The sequence below is a fragment of the Mus musculus genome, chromosome 5 (assembly GCF_000001635.26).
Source record: "Mus musculus strain C57BL/6J chromosome 5, GRCm38.p6 C57BL/6J".
NCBI classification, from domain to species: Eukaryota; Metazoa; Chordata; class Mammalia; order Rodentia; family Muridae; genus Mus; species Mus musculus.
Window position 1 is genome coordinate 111,929,914 of NC_000071.6, and position 24,653 is coordinate 111,954,566.

General features: G+C 49.4%; 2 long non-coding RNA genes across 10 annotated transcripts in view; one reads left to right on the top strand and one right to left on the bottom strand.

Moving 5' to 3' along the window:
- Positions 1-16,640, bottom strand: part of Gm36794 — a 51,806-nt gene extending 35,166 nt beyond the window's left edge. For 3 of the 9 annotated variants that reach the window (XR_389536.3, XR_880579.2, XR_880581.2), the window contains exons 1-3: positions 14,275-14,544; positions 12,961-13,067; positions 6,646-6,720 (exon numbers count right to left, since the gene is read on the bottom strand). This is a non-coding gene — a long non-coding RNA (predicted gene, 36794). Of the gene's footprint in view, positions 1-2,770; positions 3,188-6,645; positions 6,721-12,960; positions 13,068-14,274; positions 14,545-14,811; positions 14,894-15,984 lie in introns of those variants that run through there. The other 6 variants (XR_880580.2, XR_880587.2, XR_880585.2 and 3 more) reach the window with 6 other exon arrangements.
- On the top strand, positions 14,521-17,681 carry Gm42156. Its single transcript, XR_880578.2, has 3 exons — positions 14,521-14,610; positions 15,358-15,498; positions 17,534-17,681. It is a non-coding gene; the product is annotated as a predicted gene, 42156 (long non-coding RNA).
- The last annotated feature ends 6,972 nt before the right edge of the window (positions 17,682-24,653 follow it).

The window sequence follows — 24,653 nt, forward strand, 5'->3', positions numbered from 1 at the left end:
ATCTTCTAGGGCTTGCTGCTGTTGTGGGGTCAGAGGCCAAGTCCTTCCCCACTGTGCCTCAGGTTCTCCTGGTGTCTTTCCTTTTTGCCCTAAACATTTACAGTTCTCCCCATCACACACAGCCTCCCTGGGGAAGTTTGCCCACTGCCGGGTCTAACAATGACTTCATCGCTGTCTCTCTGCCACAGTAAATGTGATCTCCACTTATCTCTGTGTGTTGACCCAGCTGGACTTCTTATCTTGTAATGACCTTGCTCACCGATGCAAGTACTCTTAAGCATGTGCTGACTGACTGACTGACTGAGTTGGGACAGGGTCAGAGCAGATATGGAGGTTCAAAATTAGGATGAACTAGTTAAATTCATCTTCAGATACAAGCTCTCAAGGGCATCTGTGACAAACAAAATCTAAGTGTCTTAAGTGCAGCACTGTGAATAGCCATCTCAAAGCCCGAGTGCAAGAGGAGTGTCAATAACACACTCACTAAAACAGTGTGTGGAGACTGCTGAGGTCTTTAGTGTCCCTCGTATTTTGTCCCAAGTCTTACCTTGTTCCTGCACTGGCTGGTTCCTACCCCCATTCTCCCACCAAGCACATCTGGGACCCCAGGTGAGATCATTGGCCTCTCTGGTCCTCTCTGTTCTCTTGGGGGAAACTGGAATGGTTTTAGTGAAGTTCTTCATCTGAGTTGGCAGAGAAGGGGCACCAGGATACCACAAAGACACGGATGTGACACTCTCTGGGTAAGGAAAATGAGCTCCTTGGGTCAAGTCATGGTTTGTGAGGCACAGTGATGGGCTTTGAACACTCATTTGTGCGATCCTGGAGTCTCCCCAAGGCCACCTGTGGCAGTGAGTTAAGCCAACAGGGGAGGGGTGAGGAGCCGATGGACTGGGATTCAGGCACCAAGGTCCCAGCTGAGGCCCTTCCCTCAGTCACAGTGGTGTCTGGAATCTTCAGAGACTTCTCTCTCACAGAGTGAGATAAAAGGTAAGTGAACTGCAGGTTCCATAAGCCACCCACAGTGAGCCACCCAGGAGATGCCCACCCTCCCTCACACAGCCTCTCACCTTCTGCTCATTGCCTGTAACTTCTCTGATGTGTGGCTCTCCATAGGCCTCTTGCAAAAACGGAATAGTGAGGGAGGCCTTGGGGAGGAGGGATAGATGTTCTCCAAGAAGAAGTGCTCTGAGGCAGTGTGTGTGTGTGTGTGTGAGTGTGTGTGTGTGTGTGAGAGAGAGAGAGAGAGAGAGAGAGAGAAAGAGAGAGAGAGAGACAGACAGACAGACAGACAGAGACAGACAGAAAGAGAGACAAAGACAGAGAGACAGAGACAGACAGAGAGAAAAAGGGAAAAAGCAAGTGTGCGTACATGTGTGAGTATGTGTACACGTATGAGTGTGTGTGTGTGAATAGATGTGTGTGAATGAGTATGTGAGTATGTATGTGCGAGTATGTTTGTGTGAGTGACTGTGTGTGTTGTGAGCACATGTGTATGAGTGTGTGTGTGAATTTGTGAGTGTGTGAATATATGTGTGAGTGTGTGAGTATGTGTGTATGAGAGTTTGTGTGAATATGTGTGCTGTGAGTATTTGTGTGTGATGTGTGTATATGAGTGTATGTGTGTGTATAAGTGTGTGTGTGTGTGTGTGTGTGTGTGTGTGTGTGTGCTCCCAGCTAGACTGGTGCTCACTATGTAGACCAGGCTGGCCTTGAACTCACAGAGATTTTCCTGCCTCTGCCTCCCAATTTTGCTGGGAAAATGTTTTAAAAACCACCCAAGATGTCCAGCCTCATTGGTTCTCATGAGACAAACGGTGATGTGGAAAGAACTGACACTGTAAGGTCAGACGTGCCATTGACTCTGCTGCACACCCTTGCAGAGCCTTCCTAGGGTACAGCATTCACTTACTGAAGAGAAGCCATGGGATTACAGTGACCATGGGTCCTTAAAGCACCCACAATCCGCACTCTATTCTCAGGAACCCCAGGTGGCACTTCCCATGCTCTCCTGCAGGGGGCGATTGTTTCCACATTACTTCCTGGGTCTGGAGTTTTGTTCTGCAATGTGCTGGCTAAACAAATGCCTGAAGGTCCCAATGTTCTCAGTGTTCACATCTGTAAAGGGGGATGCTGGTGACACCTATGGTGTAGCAGAGCTCACAGAAGAGGAAGACAGGGCAGCACCTGGCTCTGATGAGGGTTCTGGAGACCCAGATGTCAATCTTACTGGTGTGGGTAGATTGGAAGCTTTTGTCTGCCTTTGCTGTCAGCTGCATGTCTAATCAAGATTGTGCAGACTGTGTTGACAATAACCAGGGAGCTAGAAGGGAGAAGAAGGTCTGCCTGGTGAGGCCTGGGAATGATACAAAGTGAACACAGTCACAGACTGCTCACTAGACATGACAATGGAGGGACGGAGAGGAAAACAGAAGAGCCAGCAGGACACAAAATGCCAGGGCCTAGACTGGGAGGGTCCCAGCTGGGGAACAGGGGCAGCAGTGTCTGCAATCCTACAGAGTCAGGAGTGACCATCAGTGATCCTGTAGAGCCAGGGTCTGATGAGTAAGTATCATGCAAATCTTCAGACTGGTCACAAGAAAGTTAGAAATTGGTGGTGTGTATGCTTTGCGCATGCCTATGCATTGTTTCTGCAAGGTTGTTCATATGTGTGAATGTCTGCAGATGTGCACACTGTGTGCGCTTGTGTGACTTTCCTATGGTAATGTAAATGGCTTCATCCAGACAGAGCAGCAACAACAGCAGAGAGCACTTCATCCAAGTATGGCTTGGTGAGCCCGTCAATTTATTGGAGTTGCTTACAGAGTGTGTGTAACTCAAAGGCAGCTGCCTCCCCAAAACCCTTTCCAGCATAGTAGACACACAGATGAATGGCAGCTCTGGAGCCTGGCATCTCAGAGTCTCCTCTCCCCTGCCATCTTATTGCTTGTGCAATCTTAGGGAGGGGCCTTGTGAGTTCTGTAAGTTTCAGGGCTTTCCTGAACTTTGTGAGTTTCCCTCTTGCCCTCTCGCCTCCAGGGGAGATGATTTCAGCTGAGAGGAAATTACATCCAGCAGTACTTCCAGCAGAGGGCGTCCTGTGTGTCTCACTGTGAGGCTTACCACACGTGCTGTGTGGATCTGCATGCATGCCTGCCCTCTCTCCAGTTGGCAAGAAGTCCGATTTCTGAGGAAAGGGTTCAGAAAAGGACATAAAATGGCCATGAAAACAGCCTAGTACTTTGTCTGTGTGCTCACTGGGGTGAAGCGGTGGCTTACATCTCCCCAGGAAAAGGCCTGTATTCAAGTTCATGTCTAGAACAAACTATAATCTGGAATGATACCTCACTGTCTATCCTGATGGATTCCTGAAGCTCTGTACCCCCACCCCAGCTCTGACTGGACAAAGGCCAGCACCCAACATACACCATGCCACTGACTAGGGAAAGTGTCACGTTATGACTGAAAATGATCACTCTCTGCCCTTAGCTATCACTTGAAAAATCCTATTTTGGAAGGCAATATCTGGAAAATACACGTGTTGTTTGGTGGTTTGGATGGAGGCCCTTGAACGAAGCCTCAGATCTGTCATGATATTTACTCTCCCTCAAGGGATGGAAGACCCTGACTTCCATGTTGGATGCCTCCCCTGCTCAGGGGAGTTCTGCCTCCGCAGGACCTGACACCCGCCAGGGATTCTCTCAATGATGCCCAGCCTACCCAGTTCACTCAGACATCCAAGGCTTCCTAAAGCACCTCTAACACCACCAATCTCTGCCAATTCCAATAGCAGACAGGAAGCCCAGTTCCACTGTCTCTCAGCACCGCCTTGTGCAAATGCAGAGAGCTCTGAGTGAGGCGTGGGTTGCTAGGGAGGTCAAAGGCCAGAGACACATGGACCCTTGTTCTGACTAGAGGCTGAGTGAAGTCCACACCACAGATGAACAAAGGCCTGTCTTCCTCCCTCCTTTCTTCCCTCCCTTGCTCCCTCCCTTCCCCCTCCCACCTTTTCTCCCTTCCTCTCTGCCTTTCCTCCCTCCCCTATCTCTTTCTCCTTCCTTCCTTCCTCCCCCTCCTTTCCTCCCTCCCTCCCTTTTTCCTTCCATTCCTTCCTCCCTCCCTTCCCTATCCCTTTCTTTATCCTTCCTTCCTGTCTGTCCTTCTGTCCTTCCCCCTCCCTCCCTTTCTTTCTTCCCTTCCATTCCTTCCTCCATCCCTTTCCTCCCTTACTCCTTCCCCTCCCCTCACTTCCTTTCTTCCTTCTTCCCTCCCTTCGTACTTCCTTGTTTCTTTCCATTAGATGGCTTTTCCTAGGTAGACCTAAGACATCCCACAGAGAGCTTGGGTGTTGGCGGGGGAATCAGAAGCATGGTTGACCCAAGGCTGCTGTTGCACTGAAGAGTCCAGCCACAGCGTGGTAGGGGCAGCGGCCACCCAGTCAGCCTTCTACCTCTGATATAAGCTTAGGGTGGGCCTCCATGAGGAACTACTGAAGCCATGGACGACATGACTCTAACAGAAAATGTTCACAGGTTCAGTCTCATGATGTCTCCTGACCCAGTCACAGATGCTCTGATAACCTTCTCCGCAGAGGATGTCCCTGCACAGCTCACGAACCTCCCGAAGGCAGGAGTATGGTGCTCTGGGTACGTGGGGCTCAGGGTGCGAGACACTGTCTGGGTTTGTATGACACCAGAGTCTTCCAGAGAAGCCAGGAGGACAGTCTGCTCCAAACCAACAGGGGTTCCTACCCATGGGTCTTCGGCCTATGTGGGGACATGGGGCGCTTTGCCCACATAGTGGGCACACAAAATAAATACAGTCAGAACCACATGTGGATCACCTAACCATGCCTCAAGCGTGGGTCCCGGAATGAAGTGGGCTGAATGTGAAGACCTGAAGGTCCCAGGAGATTCTGCCCTCTTTTGCTTCTTCTGTTCCCAATGACCCCTCCCTGCATCCCCACAGGACTCACTCACAGGGTGGGGGGTGATAGAGACTTTGAGTCAGGCCTTCCAGCTGAGGCTTTTTTTCCACAGACCTTTAGCTGGTGGACTTGGAGCAGAGGCTTTGCTGGCTAGTGCTCCCAGACTCTAACCTATGCTCTCAAGTAGTGTGCCGAGAGTCCGCCATCCCCATGTCCTGAGCACGGCTCACTTACCATCGCTGTACCCAGCTACAGATGGGGAGACTGAGGCTGTAGGCTATCCTGTGGTATACTAGGTATACTTTCCTGGTGGGCCAGGAAAGGTAACCTGGGCCTAGACTCCACCATGGACAGGCTGTCTTTCAGTACTCTGTGTACCAATGCAGGAGTACTGACTCCATACCATGTAAGTACCACTCCCCCTCCATGATTCCTATCACCTTGACTTCCTGTGGAATCGGATCTTTACTGGCACCAACTCATGAGGGGTGACGGACAACAGAAAGAGAGGACTCAGAACCCCTGATGCCTTGGAACACCAGGCAGGCTGGCACCCCAAGGACCCTGGGCACAGTTCCCTGTGTGCCTGCCTGGTGCCAGCAGGCAGATGGGTCTGTTGGCCAGTCTTGCCAACCAGCCAGCTGGCCCTGAGCACCTTGTGGTTGGCACCTCAGCCACTGGGATGGGCCATGGGCCTGCCTGCAATAGGCATGGGGCTGGCTGTGTGGAGCAGATGGGCCGGCCGCTCCATTGGCTGTCCACAAAGCTGCCAGCTGGCTGATGCCTGGGCACCTCTGGGCTGGCATCACCATCAGGATGCTGCTGTGTTAGCTTTGAGGGATGGGCAGCTGGCACAGAAGCATGCCTTGGCCCCTCCCAGTTAGTCTGTTAAATGCCCCAGGGTCTGGGCTGTAAGGGAACAAAGCCAGGTTCTACCAGGCTGGATGTGGAAGAGGACAGATCTTCTGTGCTCTGGAATTTGCCTTGGTTTTGCACAAGGACAGGATTCCAGGGGACAACCCACATCCTTGTCATCGAATCTAGCACCCCAGCATCACTCAGCTGTCAGAGAAGCTATGTCCCCTGCCAGCCCCTAAGGCTATGCCAGCCCTCCATCTGCCCCTGGTCAGCTGGCAGCCTGTCTCTTCTTCAGTTTGGCTATTTAAAAATTCCACTTCCTTGGACAGAAGAGGCCCAGACTGGGGATGCTCTATGGAAACCCAGGGGAGGGGGAGTCCCTCACAGCATGGGATCCAACAACTATTCCCTCTTCCCTCTGACCTCTGACCTCTGATATGAGCCAGACACTAGCAGCCTGGAGAAGCCAAGGCACCTGTCTCTAGTTAGGGTTTGCCTGCTGTGAGCAGACACCATGACCAAGGCAACTCTTATAAGGACAACATTTAATTGGGGCTGGCTTACAGGTTCAGAGGTTCAGTCCATTATCATCAAGACTGGAACATGGCAGCACCCAGGCAGGCATGGTGCAGGAGAAGCTGAGAGTTATACATCTACATCTGCAGGCCTCTAAGAGAAGACTCACTTCCAGGCAGCTAGGATGAGGGTATTAAAGCCCATGCCCACAGTGACACACCTACTCCAACAAAGCCACACCTACTCCAACAAGGCCACATCCCCTAATAATTCCACTCCCTGGGCCAAGCATACACAAACCATCACAGCACCCAACAAAAACACACAGTGAAGATGCTCCTTACTTGATCAGTGGTCGCCCAGACATCCAAGGAAATATGGTGGCTTCTCCACAAATGCATATCACCACCATGTATTCACTGAAAGGAGCAGAAAAAGATTTTAGGTTGGGTTCAGTGGTAGATCCATTGCTATGCTATGACCTCTGGGGAGAGTCTTCACAGAGACTAAGGGAAAGAAAGAGGGACAGAGTGGGGAGAGAGGGCAGACAGATGGATGGACAGGGGGATTTCACAAGTTGATGCTGACATTCTGTGTACAGTTTCCAGTACTTGAGGTGATGTGATAGCATTAATATTGTCCCCTAAAAGGTCATCCAGGTCCTTACTGCCTGGACTGGAGAGGGAGACGTGATTAGGAGATAAAGCATTTGCCAATGTGGATGACCTCCAGGTACCTAGGGTTGGCCTTCATCCAGTATAACTGCATCCTTCTAAATAGAGTTTCTTTGATACATAGGCACAGACAGAGGATTGGGGGTTAGGTTATGGTGTGTCCTGCATCCACTCCGCCACAGGTCTCAGGTCACTTGAGGAGGTGGCATGCGGGAGTTTTGACTGTGCTTACCCCACACTGGTGCTGGGCAGGTGTCAGGCTATGAGAAGCTGCTGGACACCACTCTGGGGACTGGGGGGGGGGTGCAGTCTGATTTCCTGGGGACCAGTCTGAGCTGGCCCAGAAACAAAGGGGAAAAGAGGGGAGAGCTCCGGCTGGGTCCTGCAGGGTGGAGAGTCCTTGGATTGTTCAACAGGCAACTTGGCTTGGTGGAGGCCATGGCTGAGAGGGCTTCTGCAGATTAGAATGGCTCTTCAGGCGAAGACCTGCTCCATTGCTACCCATGGCAGATTTCGATGAAAGGGGACAGCCCATGGTTTTAAGGCATTTATTGTCATGGCAGAGAATGTGATGAATAAAGCCGTACCCCACTTTCTCAGGGCAGATCTTTTGCAGGGAGGAGTGTCTGGGAAGGAGAGTTTATTGGCTAAGCCTCTCATTAAAATGGAGATCTGTCTTGAGGCTATGTGACCTGTGGTCATGTCCTCTACCTGTGGAGGGGCTTGGGGCACTGCCCTTTCATGACTGATGGCCCCAAATCTATGGAGAGCTGTGGCCTCATGCCAGGAGCCTGGTGTCCAGGAGGGTGGCAAAATGCCTACTGTCCCTTGCAGGGTTATCCCCTGCAGGGTCATCGGGGTTTCAAGCCTTAGCTCAACCGGAAACCAGGCTGCCTTCCATGGTCCTACAATTGGATCTGTAAAGGACACCAAGACCACTATGGGGTGGGGGAGCTAGAAGGACCCAGCAAGGTTTTCCCCATGTTCCACCCTATAAGCCCTTCCCCCACATCCCTTCCCTCCATGCCTCTGCCCATGGTATTCTGTTCTGAAGCCCCAGTTGGGAAGTGTAGGAAGGAGCTGTCTTCCAGAGGTAACCTGTGGCCCAGGTTTCCCAAAGGACTCTGGACACCCTTACACACCAGCACCATCAATGCCTTCCCTAATCCTACACCATCATGTTCTGCATAAAGAAAAGAAGACAGAAACACACAGGGCTGAGCTAGGAGGTGCTGTCCAGGTTGAAAGTTTGAAAACTCAACCAGTCAGGGATAAGCAGCAACTCCCTTTCAATGCTCAGGGTCTAGGCAAGCTGGGAAGACAAGGGGTCTAGCCCCAGACCCATCTATAGTGGAGAAGCTGCTCGACCCTGAAGTCTCCACTGGAAGGCAAGTGAAAATACAGATAAGGCAATTTTTAAAAAACAAAAACAAAAGCAAAACTCATTTTATCCTAGAAATGCACTAGCAGGGCAACCTGGGACACACATCAAATTATGGACAAGTTCTAGCTAAGATGTTGGAGCAGCTGCTCTGCAAAACTGATAAAGGCTGGGGAGATGACTCTGTCAGTAAAGGCACTTGCCACACAAGCGGGAGGAGCTGAGTTCCACCACAAGGAGCCATGCAGGAAGCTGAGTGGGGTGTCCTGGGGTTGTAATTCTGGCTGGGGAGGTGAGGACAGCTGAGTACCTGGCCAGCCTCTTTGCCAAATCCCAGAGGCCTTGTCTGAAAAACCAAGTGGACAGTGTGCCTGACACACTGTACCCAGCCCACACACATGTGCATGCGTGCACACACACACACACATACACAGATACAAACATACACACATATACATGAGTGCACACACACATGCACACATATGCATGGGTGCACACACATGCACCTATACACACCTATACACAATACACATATACACACATACATGCATGATTACATATAAATACACACATACACATATGCACACACATGTATGAGTGCACAGGCATATACTCACATACACATATGCATGAGTGTACACACATGCATGTGTGCACAGAAATACACACATATATACACATACACATATGTATGAGTGCACACATATGCATCTACACACATACACATCTGCACACACATGCATGAGTACACACACACATGCGTGAGTACACATGCATACACATACACACACACACATACAGGAGTAGGACTTGAACTATGGATTCTGTATTTGTAGCTATGCTTTCAGATATAAACACTCTAGCCTGGCAGTAAACACACTGAGCTCTTTGCAGTGAAGGGCACACAGTAGGCACTTAATAAACGTCAGTCAGGTGAAAAGATTGTTTTTCTGTCTCCTTCCTTCTTACTTTGTATGTTTCACATTTTCTCCAAAGTGTGTGGTGTGTTCTCTGAGAGACAAAACACTGGGTAGGTTTTTCTTAAGCTTTGGTGCCAGAAAAATAAACTGTAGCATGAGAAAGAGGAGAGATGACTTTGGATGGAAGCTTTCTGTCGATGATACAGCGCATGTTTCTCTCTCTCCCTCTCCCTCTCCCTCTCCCTCTCCCTCTCCCTCTCCCTCTCCCTCTCCCTCTCCCTCTCCCTCTCCCTCTCCCTCTCCCTCTCCCTCTCCCTCTCCCCCCCCCTTCTCTCCTGCATCATGAGACAGCAACTCCAGAATTCAGAACCCTTCAATGTGAACTGAAGAGACCTTGGAGACCCGGGTCTTCAGATGAGGAAACTGGGCCCCAGAGAGGGTCAGCCACCTGCCCAGGCTGCCACAGGAGTCCAGAGCAGAGAAGGCAGACCCTGGGCCCTCAATGCGTGACTGTTTCTATCTCATGCAACCTCTGACAGTGTGGTCATGAAGGAAGTGCACATGCTGTTTTAGTCAGGGTTCCTGCATAAAACACCATGACCAAGAAGCAAGTTGGGGAGGAAAGGGTTTATTTGGCTTACACTTCCATACTGCTGTTCATCACCAAGGAAGTCAGGACTGGAACTCAAGCAGGTCAGAAAGCAGGAGCTGATGCAGAGGCCATGGAGGAATGTTTCTTACAGGCTTACTCCCCCCTGGCTTGTTCAGCTTGCTTTCTTATAGAGCCCAGGACTACCAGTTCAGGGCTGGCCCCGCCCACAAAGGACTGGCCCCACCCACAATGGGCCCTCCTACCCTTGGTCACTAATTGAGAAAATGCCTTACAGCTGGATCTCATGGAGGCATTTCCTCAAGGGAGACTCCTTTCTCTGTGATAACTCTAGCTTGTGTCAAGTTGACACACAAAACCAGCCACTACACATGCTATGAACTCAGTGCCTCTATGCAATGAATGTTGGGGGAACTTGAGAGGCCTGGTCCCTTCCTAAGACCACACACACACACACAAAAACATGCAACATCAGCCCTGCAAGAGGACGGGATCCAGCTCCTAGAAGGAAAATTCTAGAAGACTCTGAAGACTTGGGCATGAATGTGATTCTTGGAGCCTAGACTCTGAGGCTGAGGTCATTGTCTGTATTTCCCTGAAGCCCCACAGAATGTTGGGAAGGTTGATGGGCTTCAGGCACACAGAGGCATGCAACCTCCTTTGTGGTCTCCCATGAAGACACATCAATGATGGGGCTGAGTGCTGAGTTCCAGGGCCACCAAAGAGGAAGGAGCTTCCATAGAGGAAATGAGGTTCTGAAAGCAAAATCCACTGTCAGACATGCCAGAGACACTATCCTGAGGCAGGAAGGTCTTAGAGCTGCTATTGCTGTGGCAAACACCATGACCAAAAGCGGCTTGGGAAGGAAAGGGTTTGTTCAGCTTACACTTCCACATCACTGTTCATCATTGAAGTCAGAATAGGAACTCACACAGGGCAGGAACCTGGAGGCAGGAGCTGATGCAGAGGGCATGGAGAAATGCTCTGCCTGCTTGCCCTTGTCTTGCTGCTAAGTCCATCTCTTCACTGGCATTAGAGCCTACTTCTTTGGGATTCTAGAGTGTGCTGAAAACCAGTTGAAACATCCAGCCTCATGGAGTGAGTTGGGCATCTACAGGATTACTGAGCTCCTCTACATGGCCAGCCATTGTTGGATTAGCCGGACAGCCTTTAAGTGCATATGTCTATATGTATGTGTATATGTTTATGTGTATATATGTATGTGTGTTTATACATTTGTATATATATGTATATGTGTGTATACATATATGTATATTGTGTATGTATGCATGTGTGTATATATAGGTGTGCATGTATGTGTATGTATGTATATGTGTATTATGTATATATGTATGTGTGTATACATATATGTATATTGTGTATGTATGTATGTGTGTATGTATAGGTGTGCATATATGTATGTATATGTGTATTATGTATGTATGTGTGTATGTATATGTGTGTATATATGTGTGTGAATGTATGTGTATATATGTGTGTATGTATATGTGTATATATGTATGTGTATACATATGTGTATATGTATATATGTGCATATATTTCTGCTACTCTAGAAAACCCTGACTAATACAGCGTGGCTTCCCCTAGGAGATGCACAGATGTCCATGGGGCTGTTTCAGAGGGGTGACAGCCCCTCCCTAGAGAGGTGTTGATCATTATTATTTTGTTGTCATTTTCTTTCTTGAGGGTCTTAAGGGTCTCAGACTGGTCTTGAACTTGCTATACAGCTGAGAATGACCTTGCATTTCTGATCCTCCTGCCTCTACTTCCTCAGTGTTGAGGTCAAAGATACAGACCACACAGCTGCTTTATATGATGTAGGAGATCAAACTCGAGACATCTCATATTCTAGGCAAGTAATCTATCACGTGAGCCATATCATCAGCTCTGTCTTTGGCGAAGGACGAATGCAGTGAGGGCAAGAGCCACCTGTGTGTGTGGCATGCGGGCGTCGGGTAGCTCAGAAGCCTCCACTCCACTCAGGTCTGAGAGGGCTTTATCGCCTATTGCTAAGCGCTAAGAGGAAAGCAGATGATGGACAGCTGGGTGATGGTGAGGGCGTGGCTTCCCTGAGCTCTCTGCTTTCAGCGTCTAGTAGCCTGTTTCCTGTAGCAGGGGCTTTCTCTGGTTCCGTAACAGAACAACCTCTCCCCAGACCATGACTACTGGCATCCCGTGGCGCAGAAGGGGAAACTGAGGCTCGGAAGGATTCTAGCAATAACCTGAAGTCCCGGAGGTGGTGGACCTGAACGCACAGGGACGGCATCACTAGCCTATCACCTTCCACGTGACCTTGAGAAAAGCCTGGTGGCGTGTGTCCTGTCCACTCCGAGTCCTGTGGGAGGAGGACCTAGCAGTATCCATCCATCCACACCGTCGCTGCCTTTCTCCACCACCTCCGCATCCTGCAACTCCCCGGTCATGTATAAAACATTCCTAGGCACCACTTATCCCTCATGCATTTTCCATGAGTCCAAGCTCGAGTTAAAACATATAAACACAAAAATACCAAGAAGCACTTTTTTCTTTTTTATAAAAAGGCCATGTTTCAAAAAATACCAAGAGACCCGTTTCTGTGCACCCTCCTCACGGGGGCGGCCCCCCAGTCAGCTCAGGTCTGTCTCCTCACGCCTGTGTTCTGCTGGCCTCTGTTAATGTCTTGCTTCCTTCCCATCATCCTTTTCACCTTTCTCTCCTTCGTTCTTTCTCTTCATTTTCTACCCTCTCTCCTTCCCCTCCCCTCCCCCTACAATCCTTCATCCTTCCCTGTATCCATCTCAGGTGGGAGTCAAATCATTTTTGTACCGTCCTGCTTGACTGCCTCTACCAGCGTCTCCTCCTGTTCCTCTTACATCTGACCAAAGGGGCTCAAAGTTGCAGAATTGAAAATTCCAAAAAAACGATGAAAATTTGGAGTAGTGGGGACTCAGGCTTTGCTAGCAGATGTGTGAACTGGTGTAGGTTCTTTGGAGATTTCTGGACATCTCCTACTCCAATGCACAATTGGGCAAGGTCTCCAAAGGAGCAGAGAAGGTTCATCCCCTCAGAGGTACCTGGGATCTGTGGTGCCAGCTTGGTTCAAAAGAGTCAGATGGCTTCATCCCAGTTACTGCCTAGGGACTCCAGATTCCAGTGTGGTCACAGGCTGCAGCACCCTGCACTTAACAAAAATGAATGACAGGGTCAGGTGTGATGGCACAGGCCTGAAGTTCAAGCTTCGTAGGAGCCTGAGGCCAAAGGATTCAAGGCCTGGACTACAATGTGAGATCTCATTTGTTTAAGCCATACTAATGACACGGATTAATCTCAAATTTTAATATTTTACTAAAAGAAGGAATATAAAAGTCCATCACCATAAAGAACACAAGTATCTGACATCTTGTGTGCCTCTGGAAGTCAGACGGTGGCCGTCGTCTGGGAGAACAGAGGCCCTCCCTAGCTGCTGAAACAGTTCATGTAGAACAGGAACACCCAGCTGATGATCTGAGCAACCCATTATACGAGACTTCGACCTTAAAGAAAATACAAGACGTGTACCACTGCTTATGAGCGCTATTAACGAATACTGTTCTTTTCATGAGCTAACCCACATACCGTTTCCCTGTTATCATTAATTACGGTTGCCTTGATGGGAGACACCGACCCCAGTGTTTGTACTCTTGTTGGCTGAGGTAGATGCAAGCGCTTTCCCACTCGGGACTAGCGAAGTCGTAGGCCACACAGACACTGCCTTGTCCAGATCAGCCACGAACCTCGGAGAGTCTGGCAAGGCCTGTCTGGGGAGACCCCTGCACAGTTCCCACGTCTAGGGCTGGGTCTCTTTCTCCCCCTGTCAGCTCTAAGGATAAAGATTCTGGTTAGTCCGACCCTGTCCTTGATAACCAACAGCACAGAAGCTGCAGTGAGCTTCCGGGAAGGGACAACCTGAGAACCCTGAGAGTAGACCTGCCTACAGAGGCCACCAAACACCATGACAGCCTGCAAATGTGCCAGAGAGGGGCCACCTCCAGCTGGGAGTCTCTGAACAAGGCCTTTATTTCTGTTTTTCTTCCTTATTGCCCTCCTCCGGAGAAGGAAGGAAAACAGGCTAGCTCTACTGCTTCAACAGCGTGGGTGTGAGCCCTCCAAGGCTCAAGAAAAGCCTGCTTATTTCCATTGAAGGGGAGGCGCAGACCGGGAGAACTTCGGCCCTATTAGTTAAATAATGGTGCTTAAAAATGCATCGAGTTTAGCCATCTCCCTCCCCTTAAAAAAAAATCCAGAATTTTTCTATTGAGTATACTTTTTCCCTTGGCCATGAATATTAATGTCCCTCTCAGAAAGATCTACTTGAAAAAAAAAAAAAAACCCAAGAATGAATTAAGTACCTGCAGGTTTTGCTAATTCCTCTTTTTGGTGACACGCCGTCATTACATCAAATTACTGAGATGGGCCTGCTCTTTCTCTCTCTCTCTCTATTTTTTTTTCTTTTTGGGTGAAAATTATGGAATATCAAGTATATGTAAATGGAGCAAAGAAAGAGGAGGAAAAAAAAAAAAAAACCTGTGAAGGAAGACCGGGGAAGGGATGCATTGGGTATTCAGTCCGCGTAGCAGTCAGCCAATTAATCAAGAACGGGCGCGAGGAGGCTGCAGACGGGATGAGTTCGCCCTTCATGTTGATGGGGCCGGCGCGGGGCAAACGCTACGGCACCTGAACTCACGGTTAGGCATGCAGAAAGGGATCATGGGAATATCTCGCAGTCTTTGTCTTCCCGGTGAAGGATGGAAAATGTCAAGCTGTTGTTTGGCTGGATGGAGGTGGGGGGGGGGGGAGGGAGAGGCGAGAACTGCAGGCTGGAGAGGCGACGCTTTAACTCTTTGAGAACAACCCTCTAGCTCCCCTCGCTCCCAAGAGCCCCCTACCTCCACTTCAGCTCCGGGCCCCCAGCTCCTACTCCCCAGAACAGCTGTGGGAACTCAGCCTGCAAATAGCTAGAGAGACTTGTGGGCTGGGGCAGACAGTGGTGTGTGTGTGTGTGTGTGTGTGTGTGTGTGTGTGTGTGTACGCACGCACGCGCACATATCACATGCACGTCAGAGGAGGAAGATAAGAATTCTGTCTCCCCCAGACAAGGTCTTTGTTCGTTCTGGAGTGTGTCTGCCCGCTTCTCTCTCCAACCCATCGTGTCCTCTCAGAGGGGGAGGGCCTGAAAATCTGACATCAGCTGCAGGAGGACATTGGTATGACCAGGCATTGAGACTGGTGTGGCTTGGGGCTTACTCCAAGTACCCAGCTCACCCACCAGAGCAGCTAGTGATTATCCTGAACCCATGGGCAGGTATCACTGGGCCCTCAGCTGGGTCTGGCACTCACAATAGTGACAGGGATCTGAACAAACGGTTTTCCAACTCATCAGCTGATCCCTGCCCCGATTCCTTTCATGTGCCCTGTGGTCTCACCCTTTCTAGACAAAACCAGATCCATGGTCCCCAGGACAGCTGCGCTAAACATCTGGCAACTGGTATGGGATTCTCCCAAGCTGCACTGGGAACTTCCCGGAGCCCCCAAGGATCCTCTCTGCAGAGAAAGATGCCAAGGACAGAGATGTGGTAAGGGATACAAGACACATCTCCAGGACTTAAGTCCCTGTCTTTTCTTGGGATGGATGAGCATCTTAGGCCCTGGTCTACTTCTCTATCCAAGAGAGCTGTATCTACCCCAGCTCAACCCAAGACTCACTTTAACCTTACTCCTGGCCTGATCCACAGCCAGTGAGTCTTCCTGAGAGTCTGACACAAGCACACAGACTTTCAGTTTCTGTCTCATCCCTGGGTGATTTCATTGCCCACAGATGTCCGACCCTGACTCCTGTCTGCTCTTTTTACCTGAGATCAGCCAGGTGACTTCTACTGTACAAAGATGGAATAACACATCTTTCATGGGCAGGGACAGCAGTGGCATGCTCTGGGATTCTCCACACTCACATATGTGACAGATGATCACAGAGGCCAGAGAGGTTAGAGACTTAGCCCAAGACATACAGCCATCAAGGAACAGGACCTCACTCAGTGGGGGCAGAGTCTGCTTCCACTCACCGACTCCCACGTGGAGCCTGTATCTGTCGCCTGCAGACCCTGTGGAAGTGGCGGTCTAGCCCTACCCTGTGATGCTGATTGAGAAGGTTTTAAGAGATTCCCCAAATTAATTTACACTTTCTAACCAGGTCCCAGAGGTGCTGACGGTGGTATAGATTAAGGAGCCATTCAGAACCCTGCTCACTCTGCCTATGCCTAGCTTCAAATAAGTCAATCTGTAGGGGTCTAGGGTGTAGGCCTGTTTTCATGAATATCAGAGTGAGGCAGGGGGATTGCCTGTACTGAAAAATGAATGCAAGTCCAGCTTGTGAAACGTGGACAGAGTCTATCTCGTAAGTCTGTAAAACCTGTATCCCTAGATTCAATCCCCAATAATGCACATCCAAGCCGAGGTGTGTGTTTGTGAGAGGAATAGGAAGCAAGGACATGTGGGAAACTCGTGATAACTCAAACACAAGCCGGCGGCCAGAGCGAGAAGACGTCTTGTTACCCAGCACCCTCCTCTCCACGGCTCACGGAGGGTCACTGCTAGGGGCTGTTGCAATGACCCCATCCCTTATCTGTCCTGGACCATCCCTGAGTCTGTGCTGCTCCCGAGCATCTCTAATTAGATCCTCAAAAGGTTAAGGCCCCACTGGTCCTGACAAGACTCCAGAAAGGATTCAGGGGTCCCTGTAGACAGGTGACACCCATGTCCTTCCCCAGTGGCAGGTGCCTCTTCATGGGGAAAGGTAGGCAGGGTCTCGGGAACAAGATTCGTAGCCAAGGCCACCTGCTCAGAGGTGACTCACTCTCGCATGGTTGACTGCTCTGGGGGAAATTGTATTTGTTAATGGGCTTTGAAAAATCAATTCTAAGATGCAAGATTGAAAGAAAAAGGCCCAAAGTCTCCATCCCTGAGAAAGCACTGCAGGCCTCTCATTTCTTCCTTCAGCCCCCTTCCTCCCAGTCACCATCCTTCTCTCTCCTCTCCCCTCACTCCAGAACCTCTCCTTTTCTCTTTCCTCACCCTCTCCTTCTGTCTTCTCCCACCTCAAACCTCTACCCCATATGGCTCCAGAACATGACAGAGCTCTACACACATACACAAACACACACACACACAGTAACCTATCAAAAGTTTCCATTCTCACAGTCTTTTGATCGCTGTCTCTAGGCTGATCCTGGATTCTAGAACTTTCTGTGGTGACAGAAACGCTGAGGTTCTTTGTGTCCATGGTGGAGGTGCTTTGTGTGCAGAAGGAATGAGACATGGTGAGAGGGACTGAGTGGCCACATTTTAAATTCTATGTAAAAAGTTCTAGCTGTGTGCTTTGCAGGAGAGCATAGGTTTGGACAGGGGTTGGGCCTACCAAGATATGTTCAGGCTTTTGACCAATCTTCCTGTGGTGATATGGATGAGATTCCTCCTGTGGTCTCAGGTATTTGGACATCTGGTCCCCAATTAATGGCACTTTGGGGGAAGATGTAGGAGAACAAACGTACAGGAGGAAGAGTGTCACATGGGGCAGGTTTTGAGGTCGCAGAGTGTGCTCTCTTTGGTTCCCAGTTGTGCTTTAAGAGATGAGCCATCACAGAGGCACTACAGGAAAGCACATCAAAATGCAGAACTGTGGAGGCCAGTTCCAGAGTGTGAGGAGCGGGTGTGGCAGCAGTCCCAAGATGGAGCCCAGGACTGCAGCTAAGTCTTATGACTTGCACCTGACTTCCTCATACACCTGAAAATAAGCCACGACCATCGTGAGAGCTGCGCAGGTGCACCATGATGCTGGCAGTGTAAACAAGTCCATATTTGGTGGAGACATGCCCCTGCCACCCTGATTGGCTGAAGTTGCGTGCCTGGTGAGGTGGCATGGCCTACCGTGAGTGGATGGGGACTGAGCGCATATAAGCAGACCTCCCTGGGTTCCCGGGGTCCCCGTAGCAGCATCGAGGCATTCCTGCAATAAAGGCTGTTGAGAAGAATCCAACCGTGTTGTGTCTTCCTTGCAGGCCGAGGTGGGTGCAACTTCTGGTGGCCTGTATGGGGACCCGAGGACAATCTCGTGGATTCAGAACTCTTCAGCTGAGGAACGGTGGTACCGGGTTGCCCATAGACCCAGTGTGGGTAGCTCTTGCCATTGTTGTTTTGTTTTTTGTAAAGAAAAAGGGCGAAAGGGGCGAGAAAGAAAAGGGAGAAAAGACAAAAGGAATGGAAAGAAGGAAAGAAAGGAAAGGAGGGGAAAGGAAAGGAAAGGAAAGGAAAGGAAAGGAAAGGAGAAAGGAAAGGAGAAAGGAAAGGAGAAAGGAAAGGAGAAAGGAAAAGAAAGGGGAAAGGAAAAGAAAGGGGAAAGGAAAGGAAGGGGGAAAGGAAAGGAAAGGGGAAAGGAAAGGGGAAAGGAAAGGAAAGGGGAAAGGAAAGGGGAAAGGAAAGGAAAGGGGAAAAGAAAGGAAAGGGGAAAGGAAAGAAAGGAGAAAGGAAAGAAAAGAGAAAGGAAATGAAAGAAAGGAGAAAGGAAAGGAAAGAAAGGAGAAAGGAAAGGAAAGAAAGGAAAGAAAGGAGAAAGGAAAGGAAAGAAAGAAGGAAAGGAGGAAAGAAAGAAGGAAAGGAGGAAAGAAAAAAGGAAAGAAGGAAAGGAAGGAAGGAAGGAAGGAAAGGAAGGAAAGAAAGAAAGGAAGGAAAGAAAGGATTGAGACGACAAGGTTCTCGGGTAAATGGGACAAGTTAAGGTTCCCGGCTTTGGGACAAGTTGCACCAAGCACCATGGGGACTTGAGGTTTGCAGAGGAACCGGGTTTTACCAAAAGGGGTTTTGCGGGTCTGGAAGTTAGTGAGAAATTGCATAGAAGATAGATAAAGATGTGGTGCAGAACTCCAGAGAGGTAATGAGGTGCTGAATCAGGTGAGAGAGGAGCGCTCTCAATTGGTTTGGGAGAGAGGGTCTGTTTGTGGTTCCCCAGGATCACCTACAACAGCTGTGGGTCCCAGAACGGCTGACCAGAGCAATTCAAAACAAGCAGAGCTATGAGGGCGTGGATGTTCCTGTGGCTGGGAATGCTCCCGCTAGTGAGAACTGAAGAGCTCTGTGTTCCTGAAACCATGCCGTTGATGCATTTAAGTGTTTCCTCAATTCTTTACATCTAATGCTTCGCTACAATTGCCTTTTTTCTATGCTGCTTCAGCTAAAGAGATTGTTGTATTTTCAGATGATTCAAAATATTTCACAGATGAGTGATTGTGTTCAGCTGTATCTACTAAAGCTAATGCTACCTGGATTCGAGGGGTGTGACCTGCCAGTATATCCAAGGGCAATGGCACTATACCCTCCCAACCTAGATGGGCCCCCCCCTTTCCTTTTTGTAGGAGTGTTCCTGATTCCATTCCACCTTGGGCAGTGCCCCCTTATATGTATGGTTGTTATGTGGGGTGAATGGTACTGATCCCTTGCCTCAGGGCTGATGGGATCCCTGGGATGTATGCTTGTAATATAGTGTGTGTGTTGTGTGTTTGGTGTATGTGTTGGGTGCAGCGTGTGCAGGCCCTCACTTCTGCCATGGTGGCGCAGGCCTTTGCCGCAGTGGAGGCGGGACAATCTCCTCAGATTTGGCTTGCCGCTCTAAAGAAATAATGCTGAGTTATGCCGTGGGTTGCGAGGCTAAGCACTGCACAGAGGATAGCTTGCTGTTGGCATCCTGTGGAAGGTACATCTGATTGCATGAAGGTTCAGTGTCCTAGTTCCCTTCACCCAGGAAAAACGACACGGGAGCTGGCCAAGACCTCTCTGGGTGATGAGCCCAAGGGATGGTTTTGTGTAGGGCCCCTATGCTTGCACACTGGGGATCAGACCTTCACCCATGAGTCTTGCTTGCAGCAAGCAAAATCGGGCCATAGATTAATCAGCGTCCTGGCCTTCTGGTGCACCTGCCACATGCAGACAGGACAATCTCCTCAAGTATGGCTTGGCATGATAGAGAAGTAGTCAATGACGGATAAAACTCCCTGGGCGTGTCACCAACCTAAGACAGGGATCAAACGAATGCTGTTTGTCTCCCAAGGACGGGTAAGGGGCATTGCTGCAGGGGGCAATCTAAGACAGACATTCTCTCTGCCAAAAAAAGAAAAAAGGGGGAGATGTGAGGAGCGGGTGTGGCAGCAGTCCCAAGATGGAGCCCAGGACTGCAGCTAAGTCTTATGACTTGCACCTGACTTCCTCATACACCTGAAAATAAGCCACGACCATCGTGAGAGCTGCGCAGGTGCACCATGATGCTGGCAGTGTAAACAAGTCCATATTTGGTGGAGACATGCCCCTGCCACCCTGATTGGCTGAAGCTGCGTGCCTGGTGAGGTGGCATGGCCTGCCAAGAGTGGATGGGGGCTGAGAGTATATAAGCAGATCTCCCTGGGTGCCCGGGAGCAGCATCAAGGCGTTCCTGCAATAAAGGCTGTTGAGAAGAATCCCCGACCGTGTTGTGTCGTTCTTGCTGGTCGAGAGCAGACGCGACACCAGAGGATACAAACACAAAACACCACCACACTTAAGGCTCAGAGAAGACTCTGGAAGAGCCAGGGAGCAGGAACTTTGTGATGAGGTCATAGCAATGTCAGATGCTCCACCCACTAAATCAAGGCCATGGCCATCTAGACATGAGTGGGCAGGAACAGCAACATACAGGCCCAAGGGGACCAGAAAGACTTCAACCCTATACAAAGAGCTACAGACAACAAAGGACCTGTAAGAGTGGAAGAAACATTCTTGTTCAGTGAAGGGCACAAAGATTGGTTATCCAATGTCAACCAACATTAAACATACAAGGAACATTAGACAGACTGAGCAAGCTATATTGAGGGAATACATACATGCATACATACATACATAATACACATATGCATACATGTGTATAACAATAATTAATGAAAAAGAGGCCGTGAATTTAAAAAAGAATAGAGAGGGGTACACAGGAGAAATTGGAGGGAGGGGAGGAAGAAATGGTTCAGTTAAATTATAGTCTCAAAAATAAAAGGAAAAATATCACTCAATTCCTCCACCCTCCCACCAAAAACCCACCAAAGATCCAGTAGATCCAGCCATAGCAAATATTGAGCCCCAAGTTGTTCCTATAAAGACAAATGAGAATAGTCATCTCATTAATACATAGATTTGATCTTGTCTTTAATAAATAGGAAAATTCCACAGAAGCAGAAGAACTGCTAGGAAATAAAATTCATTACGATATACTATGAATGAATGAATGAATGAATGAAAGAAAGAGAGAGAGAGAGAAAGAAAACTGTGAGCTCTTGGCTTCTGCTCCAGTCTCCATGCCTGCTTGCTGCCACGCTCCCCACCATGGCAGACACTGATCCCCCTGGAACCATAAGCCAAATCGACCCTGCCTTTTATAAGTTGCCTTGGTCATTGTGTTTTATCACAGCAATAGAAAAGGAACTAATACCCATCCTGCTTACAACAGAAGGAAGGGAAGGAGATGTGGAGAGTGGAAAAAGATGGATAACATGGAGGTAAAGGGATTGGGAGAAAGAATGGAGGAGAGGGAGGGTGGGAGGGAGAGAGGGAGGAGGGGGAAGAAGGGAGGGAGGGAGCAGAAGGGAAGAAAGAGGGAGGAAGGAGGGTGGCAGGGTAGAAGAGAGGGGAGAGGGTAGAAAGAAGGGTGGGAAGAAGGAGGGGAGGAAGGGAGGGAAGGAGAGAGGAAGGAGAGATGGAGGGAGGAGGGAGGGAAAAGGGAAGGTGTGTAGAGGGAGGAAAGAGGGAGAGGGCGGGGGAGAGGGAGAGAATGGAGAAAAAGAGGGAGAGAGGTTGGGAGGAAGGAAGGAGGGAGGGAGAAGGAAAGAGAGAAGGAGAAAGGAGGGAGGGAAGAAGGAAGATTCCATTGAAAATCAAAGCCCAGAGAGGTTAGCTAATTTGTCCAGGACTGCACAGGAGCTGAGATTAAAAACCCAGGTCACTTATCACCCTTATTGTGTAGAGATGCTGTAGAATGTTCTAGATCTGTAGAATGTTCTGGATCTGGTTTTAAGCAAAGAGAGAACCACTACATATGAGAGCAAGTGTGTGTGGTATGGCCCTGTGCTTTGACAAACCAAATGAACTAGTGCATGTTTGAACAGGTATGGATACATTTTGTTTGGACAATTCCAGAGTCCTGTGGAGCAAAACACTGACAGGGACACAGAGAACAGACTTCTAGAAGCTCAGCCCTGCCTCACCAACCAGGAGCCCCTGCCACAGGGAAGCCAGAGGCACCTCTGTGCCTCTTACACCTGACCCTGGCAGAGCTCTGGCATACAGCTGGTACTTAATAATGTCCACTTCAAAGAAGGGAGTTCTTCCCACACATGCTTGCAAAAAGTCTCCTAAGTGCTTAACGTTCAAGGAGTTCAAAGAATTTTTTTCTGAGGCTTAGAGGGGGCCAGGAGCTCCTGGGTGGAGCTCAGATGAGAGAGGATGGGGTACGTGGGAAGGAAATGTCTGTGGAAGGAAGTGCAGCCTTTAAGGGTGGTGGGAACTGCCACAAGACATTTTGTGGGTTTCAGGACATCTGAAGAACGTGGCTTCGACTCTGAGTCAGAGGGACCCCTGAGCAGCAAGTGGAATTAGTTTCTGGTGCTGAACCTGTCCATCAGAGGACGGTGGCCTCCAGGCCTCTCAGAGTCTCAAAGACAAGGATAACACCGAGAAACCAGAGCTCCTGTTATGGCCCCTTCTCTTGATGCTCACACCACAGCTGCTGGAGTTGGGGTCCCTAGAGCAGCATTAGCAGGTCCCTTGGAGCCGTTAGAGGAAAGAGCCTGGGGCTGGGGTGGTAATGAATCAGCAGGTAAAGTGGATCAGAGTTCAGATCTCCAGAACACATAATAATGTTGGGTAGGTACCCACCTATAGCCCCAGAGCTTGGGAGGCAGAGATAGGATCCTGGGAGCAAGCTGGCTAGCTGGACTAGCAGTTACTGGTAAGCCTGGGGTTCAACCAAGAGATGCTGATACAGTGAATGTGTTGGGGATGGTGAAGGGAGATTCCCAGCATCAGCCTCAAACCTCATAGGAGCATGCAGATGCACACATGCACACACAACATTAAAATGCACACACACGTACAAACACACAAACATTCACACACACATGAACACAAACATATACACACATGAACACAAACATATGTACACTAGAGTTCTCTGTGTGTGTCTTATCTTACTCACTGTCTCTCTTTCACACACACACATGTACACACGACACTAAAACACACACATACAAACACACAAACATACACATGAACACAAATATATAAACATACAAGAACTGTCTGTATGTGTCTCTATCTTTATCACTCTCTCACACACACATATGAACACAAACATACTAGAGCTCTCTCTGTCTCCCAATGTCTCTCTGTCTGTCTCTGTCTCAGTCTCTCTGTCTGTATGTCTCTCTCTCACACACATACACACATGTATGAACACAAACACACACACTAGAGCTCGCTCTCTTTCTTTCTGTCTCTCTATTTCTCTCTCTGTCTCTGTCTTGGTCTCTCTCTCAGACACATATGAACACAAACATATTAGAGCTCCCTCTCTGTCTCTCTGTCTCTGTTTCTCTGTTTGTCTCTTAGTCTCTGTTTCTCTTCTCTTTGTCTTTCTGTCTCTGTCTCTCTCTCTGTCTCTGTCTGTCTCTGTCTCTCCATCTCTGTCTGTCTTTGTCTATCTGTCTGTCTGTCTGTCTGCGCACACGCGCGCGCGCACGCGCGCACACACACACACACACACACACACACACACACACACACACAAGATGAGTCCTGACAGAAGTTCCTCAGGTCCCTGGGATATTTCTTACTTTGTCTCTTGACCTCCTGACTCTGACACTCATCCTGGCTGTCTCCACTGTGTGACACAACATCATGGTTAGGTCCACCTGATCCTGGAAGTTGAAGCTCTGAAGCAGTGAGCAAAGCCAACCTCTTTTCTACATAAGCAGCCTGCTTTGGGTACTCTGTTACAGCACTGGAAAGATGCCTGGGAGCAAATGTATGCCCGTTGGGCTCTTGCTGCGCCCAGCACATATTTAGGACTGGTTTCACTCAGACCCTCAGCCAGTGAGATTTGGGGCAGATATCCAGATCCTGTGGCTATACATGTAATATGATGTGCACAAAGCATGACCCAGAACCCATCTGAACATTTGCAGGATCTTGGGGAAGGAGATCCTGACACACTTCTCAGCATTATTCAAGGCCATACCAGAGTTCTGTCTACACCAACTTGACAGTGTGTCTCAGCACAGGTGATCTCAGCCGTCTGGCCACTGGCAAAGCCTTATCGCCAGTTGTGAGCTGCAACCTATATCATGAAGCTGACAATCCTTAGCTGAGCTACTCCCGTGTGCTAGGACTCAGGGAGAAAGGGCAAACCTGCCCCTTCCCATCAGCACTTATGTCTGTGAAGACAGGGGCACTGTTCCTCAGAGCTCCCGAGTGGAGTGATCTCGATGTCTCCGGGGTGAAGGAGCAGGTGAGGTAGAAGCTGTGTTCCCACCACATCCTGTTGCTCTTTCCAGAGCAAAGGGTTCTTGGGGCTCACAGGTCACAGCCCATCATGGACGCAGGCCACGTCAGGAACCTGGAGGCAGGAACTAAAGCAGAGGTTGTGGGTGGGGGGATGCTGTTCACTGAC